The sequence below is a fragment of the Elephas maximus genome, chromosome 16, assembly GCF_024166365.1.
Source record: "Elephas maximus indicus isolate mEleMax1 chromosome 16, mEleMax1 primary haplotype, whole genome shotgun sequence".
Taxonomy (NCBI): domain Eukaryota; kingdom Metazoa; phylum Chordata; class Mammalia; order Proboscidea; family Elephantidae; genus Elephas; species Elephas maximus.
The window spans coordinates 42,422,089-42,436,923 of NC_064834.1; positions in this window are offsets into that span (position 1 = coordinate 42,422,089).

Genomic DNA, 14,835 nt, shown 5'->3' on the forward strand with positions numbered 1-14,835 from the left:
AGCCCTCTAAGATGCATCGATGAGTCTCAAGCCACCTGGATCAAAGGGGAATGAAGAACACGAAAGACACAAGGTAATTACCAGCCCAAGAGACAGAAAGGGCCCCATAAACAAGAGACTACATCAGCCTGAGACCAGAAGAACTAGATGGTGCCTGGCTACAGCTGATGACTGCCCTGACAGGGAGCGCAACAGAGAACCCCTGAGGGAGCAGGAGAGCAGTGGGATGCAGACCCCAGATTCTCATAAAAAGACCAGACTTCATGGTCTGACTGAGACTAGAAGGACCCCGGTGGTCATGGCCCAGGACAGGAACCATTCCCGAAGCCAACTCTTCAGACATGGATTGAACTGTACAATGGGTTGGAGAAGGATGCTGGTGAGGAGTGAGCTTCTTGGATCAGGTGGACACTTGAGACTATGTTGGCATCTGCCTGGAGGGGAGATGAGAGGGTAGAGGGGGTTAGAAGCTGACAAAATGGACACAAAGAGTAGAGGGAGGGAGCAGACTGTCTCATTAGGGGGAGAGTAATTGAGAGTATGTAGTAAGGTGTATATAAGTTTTTATGTGAGACACTGACTTGATTTGTAAACTTTCACTTAAAGCAGAATAAAAATTACAAAAAAAATGAAATGGAAGGCATAAACATCAAAATCCTAGGCATTAGTGAGCTGAAATGGACTGGTATTGGCCATTTGGAATCAGACAATCGTATGCTCTACGATGCCAGGAATGACAGCTTGAAGAGGAATGGTGTTGCATTCATTGTCAAAAAGAACATTTCAAGATCTATCCTGAAGTACAATGCTGTCAGTGACAGGATAACATCCATACACCTACAAGAAAGAGCAGTTAATATGACTATTATTCAAATTTATGCAGCAACCACTAAGGCCAAAGATTAAGAAATTGAAGATTTTTACCAGTTTCTTCAGTCTGAAATTGATTGAACATGCAATCAGGATGCATAAATAATTACTGGTGATTGGAATGTGAAAGTTGGAAACAAAAACGAAGGATCAGTAGTTGGAAAATATGGCCTTGGTGATAGAAAGGATGCCAGAGATCGCATGATAGAATTTTGGAAGACCAACTTCTTCATTGCGAATACCTTGTTTCACCAACATTAATGATGACACATGGCCCTTGCCAGATGGAATACAGAAGAATCAAATTGGCTATATCTGCGGAGAGAGACAATGGAAAAGCTCAATATCATCAGTCAGAACAAGGCCAGGAGCCAACTGTGGAACAGACCATCAGTTGCTCATATGGAAGTTCAAGATGAAACTGAAGAAAATTAGAACAAGTCCACGAGAGCCAAAGTACAACCTTGAGTATATCCCACCTGAATTTAGAGACCATCTCAAGAATAGATTTGATTCAAACACTGATAATCTAAGACCAGACGAGTTGTGAAATGACATGAAGGACATCATAAATCAAGAAAGTAAGAGGTCATTAAAAAGACAGGAAAGAAAGAAAAGACCAAAGTGGACGTTAGAAGACACTCTGAAACATGCTCTTGAGCATCGAGTAGCTAAAGCAAAAGGAAGAAATGGTGAAGTAAAAGAACGGAACAGAAGATTTCAAAGGGCGGCTCTAAAAGACAGAGTAAGGTATTATAATGACACGTGCAAAGAGCTAGAGATAGAAAACCAAAAGGGAGAACACACTCGACTTTTCTCAAGCTGAAAGAACTGAAGAAAAAATTCGAGCCTTGAGTTGCAATACTGAAGGATTCTATGGGGAAAATATTAAACAATGCAGGAAGCATCAAAAGAAGATGGAAGGAATACACAGAGTCTTTATATCAAAAAGAATTGGTCAACGTTCAAACATTTGAAGAGGTAGCATATGATTATAACCCATGGTACTAAAGGAAGAAGTCCAAGCTGCATTGAAGGCACTGACGAAAAACAAGCCTCCAGGAATTGACAGAATATCAACTGAGGTGTTTCAACAAACGAACGCAGTGCTGGAAGCACTCACTTGTCTATGCCAGGAGATTTGGAAGACAGCTATCTGGCCAACTGACCAGAAGAGATCCATATTTATGCCTATTCCCAAGAAAGGTGATCCAACCGAATGTGGAAATTAATGAACAGAATCATTAATATCACACACAAGCAAAATTTTGCCGAAGATCATCAAAAGCGGCTGCAGCAGTGTATCGGCAGGGAACAGAAATTCAGGATGGTTTCAGAAGAGGATGTGGAACCAGGGATATCATTGCTGATGTCAGATGGATCCTGGCTGAAAACAAAGAATACCAGAAAGATGTTTACCTGTGTTTTATTGACTATGCAAAGGCACTCGACTGTGTGGATCATAACAAATTATGGGTAATGTTGCAAAGAATGAGAATTCCGGAACACTTAATTGTGCTCATGAGGAACCTTTACAGAGGTCAAGAGGCAATTGTTCGGACAGAACAAGGGGATACTGATTGGTTTAAAGTCAGGAAAGGTGTGCGCCAGGGTTGTATTCTTTCACCATACCTATTCAATCTGTATGCTGAGCAAATAATCCGAGAAGCTGGACTATATGAGGAAGAGCGGGGCATCAGGATTGGAGGAAGACTCATTAACAACCTGCATTATGCAGATAATACAACCTTGCTTGCAGAAAGTGAAGAGGACTTGAAGCACTTACTAATGAAGATCAAAGACCACAGCCTTCAGTATGGATTACACCTCAACATAAAGAAAACAAAAATCCTCACAACTGGACCAATGAACAACATCATGATAAATGGAGAAAAGATTGAAGTTGTCAAGGATTTCATTTTACTTGGATCCAAAATCAACAGCCATGGAAATAGCAGTCAAGACATCAAAAGATGCATTGCATTGGGCAAATCTGCTCCAAAGGACCTCTTTAAAGTGTTGAAAAGCAAAGATGTCACCCTGAAGACTAAGGTGTGCCTGACCCAAGCCATGGTATTTTCAATCGCATCATATGCATGTGAAAGCTGGACAATGAATAAGGAAGACCAAAGAAGAATTAACGCCTTCGAATTGTGGTGTTGACGAAGAGTATTGAATATACCACGGATTGTCAAAAGAGTAAACAAATCTGTGTTGGAAGAAGTACAACCAGAATGCTCTTTAGAAGCAAGGATGGTGAGACTGCATCTTTACATACTTTGGACATGTCAGGAGGGATCAGTCCCTGGAGAAAAACATCATGCTTGGTAAAGTACAAGGTCAGTGGAAAAGAAGAAGACCCTCAAGGAGATGGCTTGACACAGTGGCTACAACAATGGGCTCAAGCATAATAATTGTGAGCACGGCGCAGGACTGGGCAGGGTTTCATTCTGTGATACGTAGGATTTCTATGAGTTGGAACCAACTTGATGGCACCTAATGACAATGATCTTTGTCTGAAGAGTTTGCTTCAGGAATGGTTTTAGTTTTGGGCTAACGGAGAGTTCTGGGGCCATGTCTTCCAGAGTCCCTCCAATCTCAGTCAGACCATTAAGTCTGGCCTTTTTACTAGGTTTTGAGTTCTGCACTCCACTTTTCTCCTGTTCCATCAGAGACTCTCTGTTGTGTTCCCTGTCAGGGCCATCACTGGTGGTAGCTGGGCACCATCTACTTCTTCCGAACTCAGGCTGATTGTGTCTCTGGTTCATGTGGCCCTTTCTGTCTCTTGGGCTCATATTTTCCTTGTCTTTGGTGTTCTTCATTCTTCTTTGCTCCAGGTGGGTTGGAACAAATTGTTGCATCTTAGATGGCCACTTGCTAGCTTTTGAGACCCCAGAAGCCACTAATCAAAGTGGGATACAGAACATTTTCTTAATAAACTATGTTATGCCAATTGATCTAGATGTCACCTGAAACCATGGTCACAAGACCCCCACCCCTGCTAGTCTGTCCCTCGACGTGTTCTGTTGGATTCAGGAAACTTCTTAGTTTTTGGTTTAGTCCAGTTGTGCTGACTTCATCTGTATTGTGTGTTCTCCTTCCCTTCACCTAAGATAATTCTTGTCTACTATCTTTTTTTTTTTATCTAGTTAGCGAATTCCACTCTCCCTCCCTCCCCACCCTGTAACCATCAAAGAATGTTTTCTTCTGTGTTTAAACCTTTTCTTGAGTTCTTATAATAGTAGTCTCGTACAATATTTGTTCTTTTGTGACTAATTTCACACAGCATAATGCCTTCCAGATTCATCCATGTTATGAGATGTTTCACCGATTCACCGTTGTTCTTTATCATTGCGTAGTATTCCATTGTGTGACTATACCATAATTTATTTATCCATTCATCTGTTGATGGGCACCTAGGTTATTTCCATCTTTTTGCTATTGTGAACAGTGCTGTGATAAACATGGATGTGCATATATCTATTTGTGTGATGGCTCTTATTTCTCTAGGGTATATTCGAAGGAGTGGGATTGCTGGATCTTATGGTACTTCTAAATCTGGCTTTTTAAGGTAGAGCCAAATTATTTTCTAAAGTGGTTGTGTCATTTTACATTCACACAGCAGTGTATAAGTGTTCCAGTCTTTCCACAGCCTCTCCAACATGTATTATTTTGTGTTTTTTGGGTTAATGCTAGCCTCGTTGGGGTGAGATGGTATCTCATTGTAGTTTTGCTTTGCATTTCTCTAATGGCTAACGATTGTGAGCATTTCATCTTGTATCGGTTTGCTGCCTGAATGACTTCTTTGGTGAAGTGTCTGTTCATATCCTTTGCCCATTTTTTAATTGGGTTATTTGTCTTTTTGTGGTTGATGTTTTGCAGTATTTTGTAGATTTTAGAGATTAAACCCTGATCGGGTATGTCGTAGCCAAAAATTCTTCCCAGTCTGTAAGTTGTCTTTTTGTTCTTTTGGTGAAGTCTTTGGATGAGCATAAGTGTTTGATTTTTACGAGCTCCCAGATATCTAGTTTCTCTTATGGTGTTTGCGCATCATTAGTAATGCTTTGTATACTGTTTATGCCAAATATTAGGGCTCCTAGCATTGTCCGTATTTTTTCTTTCATGATCTTAATCATTTTAGATTTTATATTTAGGTCTCTGATCTATTTCGGGTTAGTTTTTGTGCATGGTGTGAGGTGTGGTTCTTGTTTCATTTTTTTTTTTTGCAAATGGATATCCAGATGTGCCACAACCATTTGTTAAAGAGACTGTTTTCTCCCCCAATTAATGGACTTCAGGCCTTTATCAAATAGCAGCTGCTCATAGGTGGATGAATTTACATCTGGATTCTCAATTCTGTTCCGTTGGTCTATGTATCCATCGTTGTACCAGTACCAGGCTGTTTTGACTACAGTGGCAGTATAATAGGTTCTAAAATAAGGTAGTGTGAAGCCTCCCACTTTGTTCTTCTTCTTCAGTAATGCTTTACTTATCTAGGGCCTTTGCCATTTCCATATGAAGTTGGTGATTTGTTTCTCCATCTCATTAAAAAATGCCATTGGAATTTGGATTGGGATTGCATTGTATCTATAGATCGCTTTGGGTAGAATTGACATTTTCACAAGGTTGAGTCTTCCTATCCATGGGCAAGGCACCTTCTTCCGCATATGTAGGTCTCTTTTGGTTTCCTGCAGAAGTGTATTGTAGTTTTCTTTGTATAGGTCTTTCACATCTCTGGTTAGATTTATTCCTAAGTATTTCATCTTCTTGGGGGGTATTGTAAATGGTATTGATTTGGTGATTTCTTCTTCAATGTTATTTTTGTTGGTGTAGAGGAATCCAACTGATTTTTGTATGTTTATTTTGTATCCGGATATTTTGCTGATATCTTCCATTAGTTCCAGTAGTTTTCTTGTGGAGTGTTTGGGGTTTTCTGTGTATAAGAGCATATCATCTGCAAATAGAGATACTTTTGCTTCTTCCTTACCAATTTGGATGCCCCTTATTTCTTTTCCTAGCCTAATTGCGCTGGCTAGGGCCTCCAGCACAGTGTGGAGTAGGAGTGGTAATAAAGAGCATCCTTGTCTGGTTCCGGTGCTCAAGGAGAATGCTTTCAGACTCTCTCCATTTAGGGTGATGTTGGCTGTTGGCTTTGTATAACCCAGTGCCATCGAGTCAATTCCAACTCATAGCAACCCTACAGGACAGAGTAGAACTGCCCCTTAGAGTTTCCAAGGAGTGCCTGGCAGATATGAACTGCCAACCCTTTGGTGAGCAGCCATAGCACTTAACCACTACACCACCAGGGTTTCCATTGGCTTTGTTTAAGTGCCCTTTATTATGTTGAGGAATTTCCCTTCTATTCCTATTTTGCTGAGATTTTTAACATGAATTGGTGTTGGACTTTGTCAAATGCCTTTTCTGTGTCTATTGATAAGATTATGTGGTTCTTGTCTTTTGTTTTACTTCTGTGATGGATTACATTAATTGTTTTTCTAATGTTGAACCATCCCTGCATACCTGGTATGAATCCCACTTGGTCATGGTGAATTATCTTTTTGATATGTTGTTGAATTCTATTGGTTAGAATTTTGTTGAGGATTTTTGCATCTACGTTCATGAGGGATAGAGGTCTGCAATTTTCTTTTTTTGTGGTGTCCTTTACCTGGCTTTACAGAATGAGTTTGGGAGTATTCCATCCTTTTCTATGCACTGAAATACCTTTAGTAGTAGTAGTGTTAACTCTTCTCTGAAAGTTTGGTAGAATTCTCCAGTGAAGCCATCAGGGCCAGGGCTTTTTTTTGGGGGGGGGGTTTAATTACCTTTTCGATCTCTTCTTTTGTTATAGGTTTCTTTACTTGTTCTATGTCTGTTTGTGTTAGTTTAGTTAGGTAGTGTGTTTCTAGAAGTTTGTCCATTTCCTCTAGGTTTTCAAATTTGTTGGAGTACAATTTTTCATAGTATGCTGTTATGATTCTTCTAATTTCAGTTGGATCTGTTGTGATATCACCCATTTCATTTCTTATTCAGGTTATTTGCTTCTCCTGTTGTTCTTTTTCACCTTCTGAAACTTTCAGACTTACAAAAGCCTTGAAATCCAGAAATACCTGGCACTGTGGAGAACAAAATAGTAGAAAATGACTTAGAACAAAGAAATACAAAACCTTATCATCATTAACAATCATCATCATCATATTGTTGAAGCCTCACTGTTTGCAAGGCACTGTGTAAAGTACCACTGGATAAACCAATGGTGTATCAATTTGGTTGATTTTTTCAAAGAATCAGCTTTTAGTCTTGTTAACTCTTTCGATTGTTTTTCTATTCTGTATTTCATTTAATCCTGCTCTAATTTTTATTATTTGCTTTCTTCTGGTGCCCGAGGGCTTCTTTTGCTGCTTTCTTTTTATTTGGTCAAGTTGACCTCTGAGTATTGCTTTTGCTGTGTCCCGAAGGTTCTGGTAGGATGTGTTTTCATTATCATTTGATTTTATGAATTTCTTTACTCTGTCCTTAATTTCTTCTCTAACTCAGTAGTTTTTGAGCAAGGTATTGTTCAGTTTCCATGTGTTAGATTTTTTTTTCCTTGCTTTTTTCTGTTACTCATTTCTACTTTTATGGCTTTATGGTCAGAAAAGATGCTTTGTAATATTTCAACGTTTTGGATTCTGTTAGGCCTTGCTTTATGGCCTAATATGTGGTCTATTCTGGAGAATGTTCCGTGTACATTGGAAAAGAAAGTCTACTTGGCTGCTGTTGGGTAGAGTGTTCTGTATATGTGTATGAGGTCAACTTGTTTGTGGCATTTAGATCTTCTGTGTCTTTATTGAGCTTCTTTCTGGATGTTCTCTCCTTCACTGAAAGTGGTGTTTTGAAGTCTCCTACTATTATTGTGAAGCTGTCTATCTCTCTTTTCAATGCTGTTAGAGTTTGTTTTATATATTCTGGAGCCATGTCATTGCATGCATAAATATTTATTACGGTTATGTCCTCCTGGTGTATTGACCCTTTAATCATTATATAGTGTCCTTCCTTATCCTTTGTGGTAGATTTTAACGTCTGTTTTGTCAGAAATTAATATTGCCGCTCCAGCTCTTCTTTGATTGTTGTATTTTGATATATTTTTTCTATCCTTTGAGTTTTAGTTTGTGTCTTTAAGTCTGAGGTGTGTCTTTTGTAGGCAGCATATAGACGGATTGTGTTTTTTAATCCATTCTGCCACTCTCTGTCTCTTTATCAGTGCATGTAGTCCATTTACATTCAGTGTAATTATTGATAGATACATGTGCAGTGCTTTCATTTTGATGTCTTTTTTTGTGTGTATGTTGTTGACAGTTTCTTTGTTCCACTTAATTTTCTGTGCTGAGTCATTTTTCTTTATATGTTTTCCCCTTTTTCTTTCTTGTTGATTTTGTATTTGCTGAGTCTTTATGTTTTGTTATTCTTTATTTTCATGTATAGGATTGTTAGTTTTCTTTGTATTTACCTCCATTTTTTACCTCTGTTTTTCTAAGTTTAAATCAATATTTTATTTCTTTATATCACCTTGACTTCCTCTCCATATGAAAGATCCATGACTACATTCCCTCTTTTATGTTTTAATGTTGTCATCTTCTACATATTGACGTTTCTGTTTCCCTATTTTCAGTGTTTTCACTTTATTTGTGACCTCCCAATCTGGGCTGACATCTGGTTGTTCTGTACTGTGTCATTATGCTCTTGAATAACTGCCTTAAGTTCGACACAATAGTGTGTCCATGGGGGTAGATCTCAAACCATATGAAGTTATCACCATCATTTTGGAAGGTAGCTACTAAATACTCAACCGGTTATCACCCTCATAAAGAATTCTAAACTAGCTGACCTACTGGGAGCCAAACCTTCTGAAACTTTCAGATTTACAGAAGCCTTGAAATCCAGAAATAGCTGGCACTGTGGAGAACAAAATAGTAGAAAAGGACTGAGAACAAAGAAATATAAAACCTGATCATCATTAACCATCATTATCATATGTTGAAGATTCACTGTGTGCAAGGCACTGTATAAAGTACCACTGGAAAAGGAAGATGATCACTAAGGGACACAGTTCCCATCTCTTTAATTCTTGTCTTCTCATGCCTGAATATTTTTAAGCATAGAATTCCTATTCGTCTGGGCCTCCTGGGGATATACAAAGAAAATTACTGATAGCAAAACAAACATTTTGGGAGAAGACGCTTGTGAATTCCTAATGTTATTATTTCCAGGTATCATTATGCAACTTGAAAGAAACTAATGAAGCAGAAGTTTTGGGCCTGGCTCTAGCTTCCCCCCTTCATAGGTTGCATGGCTTTGCATCTGAAACTCAGCTTCTCTAGGTATTTGTTCCTCAATATAAAAAGAATTGATTGGCTTCTGTTATCTACAATATCCCTCCTGGCTTTAACATTTTAGGATTATAGGATCTATGAATATCTCATTATTGGAAGGTCATGGTCAATTTGTTCTATAAGCAAAAAGGCCAGATGTTCAAAAATAAACAACCAGATGCTCAGGGGCAAAACACATACTTGAAGCAAGGGCGTAGGGAAGGCATGGTTTATCACATTCAATGCAGAAATCTAGTGGGCCAAAGACGAATTCATAGAACACCTGGAAAGGGACTGGAAAACAGGTAATAAAGTGTTTTGTTTTGATTTTAGTATCATCAAAAGGAAGAAGACAGTTAAATCAGACCATTTAATGATCATGGTGCAATAAGTGCCCTAAGGGAAGGAAATGAAATTCTATAGTAGAGACCAAAAAAATTATTTGGTGTGGTATTTGATGGAAAGCCACTGGGGAGATTCCCTTTCCTAAATTGTTTTCTGAGGCAGAAATATTTTAGATAGAAGATCAAACAGAGTTAGACACAGAGAATTTTCTGGTCCCATCCATGAGAAAGCCTTAGAGGAACCACAGGAACAATCAGGGAACAAATTTGTGGTCTGTCATTATGAACTACTCTGGGTCAGAAATTGCCAGTATGATCCCCATTTTATCAAGAACATATGGAAGGCAGAGTGGGGATAGGGAAGACCAGGCTGATTACAGGGCCTGAGGAGTACAATAGCCCCTAAGAAAACAATCCTTCCAGCTTCTCTTGGGGAAGGAAAAACAAGTGGTACATAGCACACTAACTATCACAAAGTATCCATCTATTCCTGAAGTGATGCTATAGCTCAACTTTGGAAAGGAGTTGAGAAGGAAAGTGGAAAAAAGGTTTTCTCTGTCCTTTAAGGTGATGACAATGATTACAAATAACAACAATAAAATAACTTGTGCAATGCCACTAGTATATGCTTCAGAATTGGGAAGGCTTGGCAATAATAAACCTGTATCTTATTGGCAGTCCAAATGCAAGTTGAATTTGATTTTGTATGGCAAATGACACCATTTCATTATAACTATAAAAATTTTTTTTTTATATCACGGTGGTTCTGCTAGGTTCATTTTGTGTAAGAGGAAGATATCGGAGAGAGTGAAACCATTAGCAACCTATTACAGTGACACTGTTGTGAAGAGAAAATGTCCTGAACCAGAGGACAGTTCAAATTAGAAAGACAAGTCAGAAAGATATCCTGAAGCGGAGAAAAAGGAGGCTAAAGAGAGGGAGGAGTCAAAGATCACCCACTTTAACCCTAAAAAATCTAAAGGACCATGACCACTGACAGAAATAGGGAAGAAGGAGAGTTGACAATGGGAAGTCTGCTTTTAGGTGTATTTTAAAGACACGTGGTAGGGGACGGAGCATGGGATAAGCCTTTGGGGCACTCAAGATTTTGCCACTATCATCTCTATACCTCAGTTTTCTTTTTCATAAAATGAGGAGTTGATCTAGAATCCTTTATATTTCTTCCAGCTTCATAAAGGAAGCATTAGAGGAAGTAGAAGGAAGATTTCAGGGATTAAGGAGGCATTTAGTGACCAAAGGTGTTAGGTCATTAGTCTGGCTTTGAAGTAAATGAGAAAAATGAGACTTTTATTGACTTTTTTTTAAAGATTATTACTTTTAAGACATTTTAAGGAATGACTTAGAATAATGAATATAGCCAAATATAGAATAAAGGCAGTTTACAAGATAACTTAAGAAATCTAAAGTAAAATGTGTAACAATGAAAGTCAAATAGATTTTATTTATAGGAGATAGAAGCTTCAGTTTGTGTGCTGTGATGAGAAGGTGTTGGGAAACTCCAGCTGCCCAAAAAATGTCTTCCTGACCCTCTTAAAATTCTGCCTGGATTTACACCATTAAAATAAACCCTGTTGAATGTATTTTGTATTGTAAAATGCATATTTATTTCACATTCAGCTGCTGTCATGCTTTCCAGCAGGCTGACAACTAGCTAGGAACAGTCAATTGAGGAGACAAAGATTTGAAGGGGGAGGAGGAAGGCATCCTTTTGGTATGTATGGCATAGCTTGAGTCATTCAATTCAACAACACATAGGTGCTTGTTATACTGCAGACACTGAGTGGGTTCTAGAGGGAAAATAATAAGTCGTGGTTCATTGCCTCAAGACTCCTACAGTCCAGAGAGAGTGGACTACATGAGGTCATGGGACTTGGGGAGTTTTAAAAAGTGGGACCGGGGACTTAGACAGGAAAAGTGGATGGACAGAAAAGACTTTTTTCTTCCATTATAGTTGTCTTAGTCATCTAGTGCTGCTATAACAGAAATACCGTAAGTGGATGGCTTTAACAAAGAGAAATTTATTTTCTCATAGTCAAGTAGGCTAGAAGTTCAAATTCAGGATGTCAGCTCCTGGGGAAGGCTTTCTCTGTCAGTCGGCTCTGGAGGAAGGTCCTTCTCATCAATCTTCCCCTGGACTAGGAGCTTCTCTGTGCAAGAACCCCAGGTCCAAAGGATGTGCTCTGGTCCCGGCACCACTTTCTTGGTGGTATGAGGCCCCCAACTCTCTGCTTGCTTCCCTTTCCTTTTATCCTTTGTAAGATAAAAGGTGGTGCAGGCCACACCCTGGGAAACACTCTTTACATTGGATCAGGGATGTGACCTTAGTAAAGGGTGTTACAATCCCACCCGAATCCTCTTTAACATAATCTAATCTTGCCTCAATAACTACAGGCAGAGATTAGGATTTACAACACATAGGAAACTTACAAACACAAAATGGAGGACAACCACACAATACTGGGAATCACTGCCTAACCAAGTTGACACATATTTTGGGGTGGCACAATTCAATCCATGAAAACAGTTATGTTGAAGGTTTGGACACTCTGAATTAAAGGCAAGCTTTTTCTTGGTCCCAGTGAATTACCTAAAGATCTACTAAAATTTAAGCTGGTAGGTTTGACATTGTCTAGGCTGAAGAAAGACAGGTAATTCAAACCCGTTGAATTCAACAATGGTCCTTTGCCATTTAAATTAGTGAAATTTTACTATGTCAGAATTTGGAAATGGTATCGCTGACTATGAAACACATGAGCATTACTAATTTTTCATGGATTTTCCTCTAGCCCCCAGATCTTCAAAGTGTGTCAGCATTACTGAGGCTACTGGTGGAAACCAGGAGTGGCAGGAGTAGGTAGCAGGAAAGGTAGAGGAATTTGAGCTAGAAAGATAACTGAAAACATCTTTAAACAGCAAACCAGAGGAGCATTCAACAAGGACCGTAACTTCAAGTAATGGAGAGGACACTGAATAGGGAACCAGCTCTGGCTCTGGTATTTACTAGCTGGATAGCCATGGGCAATCATAATATCCCCCTATATTTATTAAGTAATGACTATATGTCAGGGTAGCCCTGGTGGCACAGTGGTTAAGAACTTGGCTGCTAACCGAAAGGTAGGCAGTTCTAATTTACCAGCCGCTTCTTGGAAACTCTGTGGGGTAGTTCTGCTCTGTCCTATAGGGTTGCTATGAATCAGAATTGACTCTACGGCAACAGGTTTTATTTTGTTTTATATACCAAGTATTGTGCTACATGCTTTACTTGTAACACATTTAATTCTCACAATCTACTGAGGTAGAGTCTACTGTTTTCCTATTTTATAGATGAGGAAACTTAATCACAGAGAAGTTCAAAGTCATATAATCTAATATTTGTTAAAGCTGAAAGCTGAATACAGGCAGTTAATGCTTAACCACCATGATATTCAAGTCACTGAGTCTTTTGGGCCTCAGTTCCATTACTTAGAATGGATATATTGGGCCAGACAATGCCTAAACTCCTCCCTGGCTCTAAAAAGTTAGGATTTTAATTTTATGAATTGTACTTATATTTATTACACCTTTTTATGGTCGATCTGTGTGTCTGAGCAGTCTATCTTGGAAAACTGAGATCTAGAGTCAAATTTCTGAAATATGGACTCATTTTCTAAACTTTCCACGTTTCAGTCAAGTTGGACCACAGTATTTACTGTCTACCAAGAATGCCTTTCCTCAACCTCCATCTACTGAAGTTCTACCCAGTCTTCAAAAGCCGCTGCCATGCTACCTCCTCCAAGTAGCCATTCTGAATCTTTGGAGATTTAGAGTGGGGGTGTGTTAGACTGTTGGGGGTTGGACCTGGAGGAAATATCTAGGCTAAGGAAAAGAATAGATGTAGGATAGAAGAAAGGGTACAGGGAGACATATACAGATAAAGAAACTTAAGAAAACACTTTCATCACAGTTTTTTTTTTTTTTTTTTGAAAGTTTGGACACACTGAATTACAGGAGGGCTTGGTGTTCTTTGGTGATATGCACTAACAAAGCTTTCCCTGCAACAGGCAATTGTAAACCCACCAAAAGTATATCCAATGGTGCCTAGCTAGTAGGTGTGAGGTAAGGGTTAAATGCAGTAACATATGTAAAATGTCTGGCACTGTGCCTAGAGGTAGCTCCCAGTCTCCTTACCTACGATAGGAACCTGGTCATCTCCTTCAGGCTGAAGAAGGCTGCCGTCCTTCTTGCCTGGTGTTATAGACTGAATTGTGCCCCCGCAAAATGAGTATCAACTTGGCTAGGCCATGATTCCCAGTATTGCGTGATTGTCCACCATTTTGTCATCTGATGTGATTTTCCTATGTGCTGTAAATCCTATCTCTGATGTTAATGAGGTGGGATTAGCGGCAGTTATGTTAACGAGGCAGGACTCAAACTACAAGATTAGGTTGCGTCTTAAGTAAATCCCTTTTGAGATATAAAAGAGAGAACTGAGCAGAGACATGGGGACTTCATACCACCAAGAAAGCAGCGCGGGGAGCAGAGCGCATCCTTTGGACCCAGGGTTCCTGTGCAGAGACACTCCTAGATCGGGGAAGATTGATGATAAGGGCCTTGCCCCAGAACCGGCAGAGAGAGAAGGCCTTCCCCTGGAGCTGAGACCCTGAATTTGGACTTCCAGCCTCCTAAGCTGTGAGAGAATAAACTTCTGCTTGTTAAAGTCATCCACTTATGGTATTCCTGTTAGAGCAGCACTAGATGACTAAGACACCTAGGGAGGAGGAAGACAAGTAAAATGAGAAGAGATCCAGTGGGGAAAAAAGGAGGAGATATATGGGAACACGAGGAGAAAAATGAGAGCCACAGATAGAGAATATTGGGGAGAAAAGGAAATGTAAGGGAGTGGCGGTAGAAGAGAGAAGGATAGAAGGGGAAAACGAAGCTAAAGGACAAAGAGGGAGAAGAAAGAACATGGGATTTCTGGGGCTCAAGAAGAAGACTCTGAGCTGTCCCTGCAGAATTCCACCTAAAGGTAGAGTCCCAGAAGCAACTTGTGTAGGTAGCACCCAAGGGTATAGTACCAGTCACTTGCCACTGTGCTCAGATCCAGTCTTTCTTCCTGTTCTGGTCTGTATTATAGGGGTTCTGACTCCTGTCCCCTGTCCTCTGGTCTACTGGACTCTCCTGTTTTCTACCAGTGGGTGGCCCTGGAGAGACACTGGAGGGTGGCAAGGGAGAAGCCAGGGTATTTCTCCCCCTCTCTCTGCTTGAGGAAG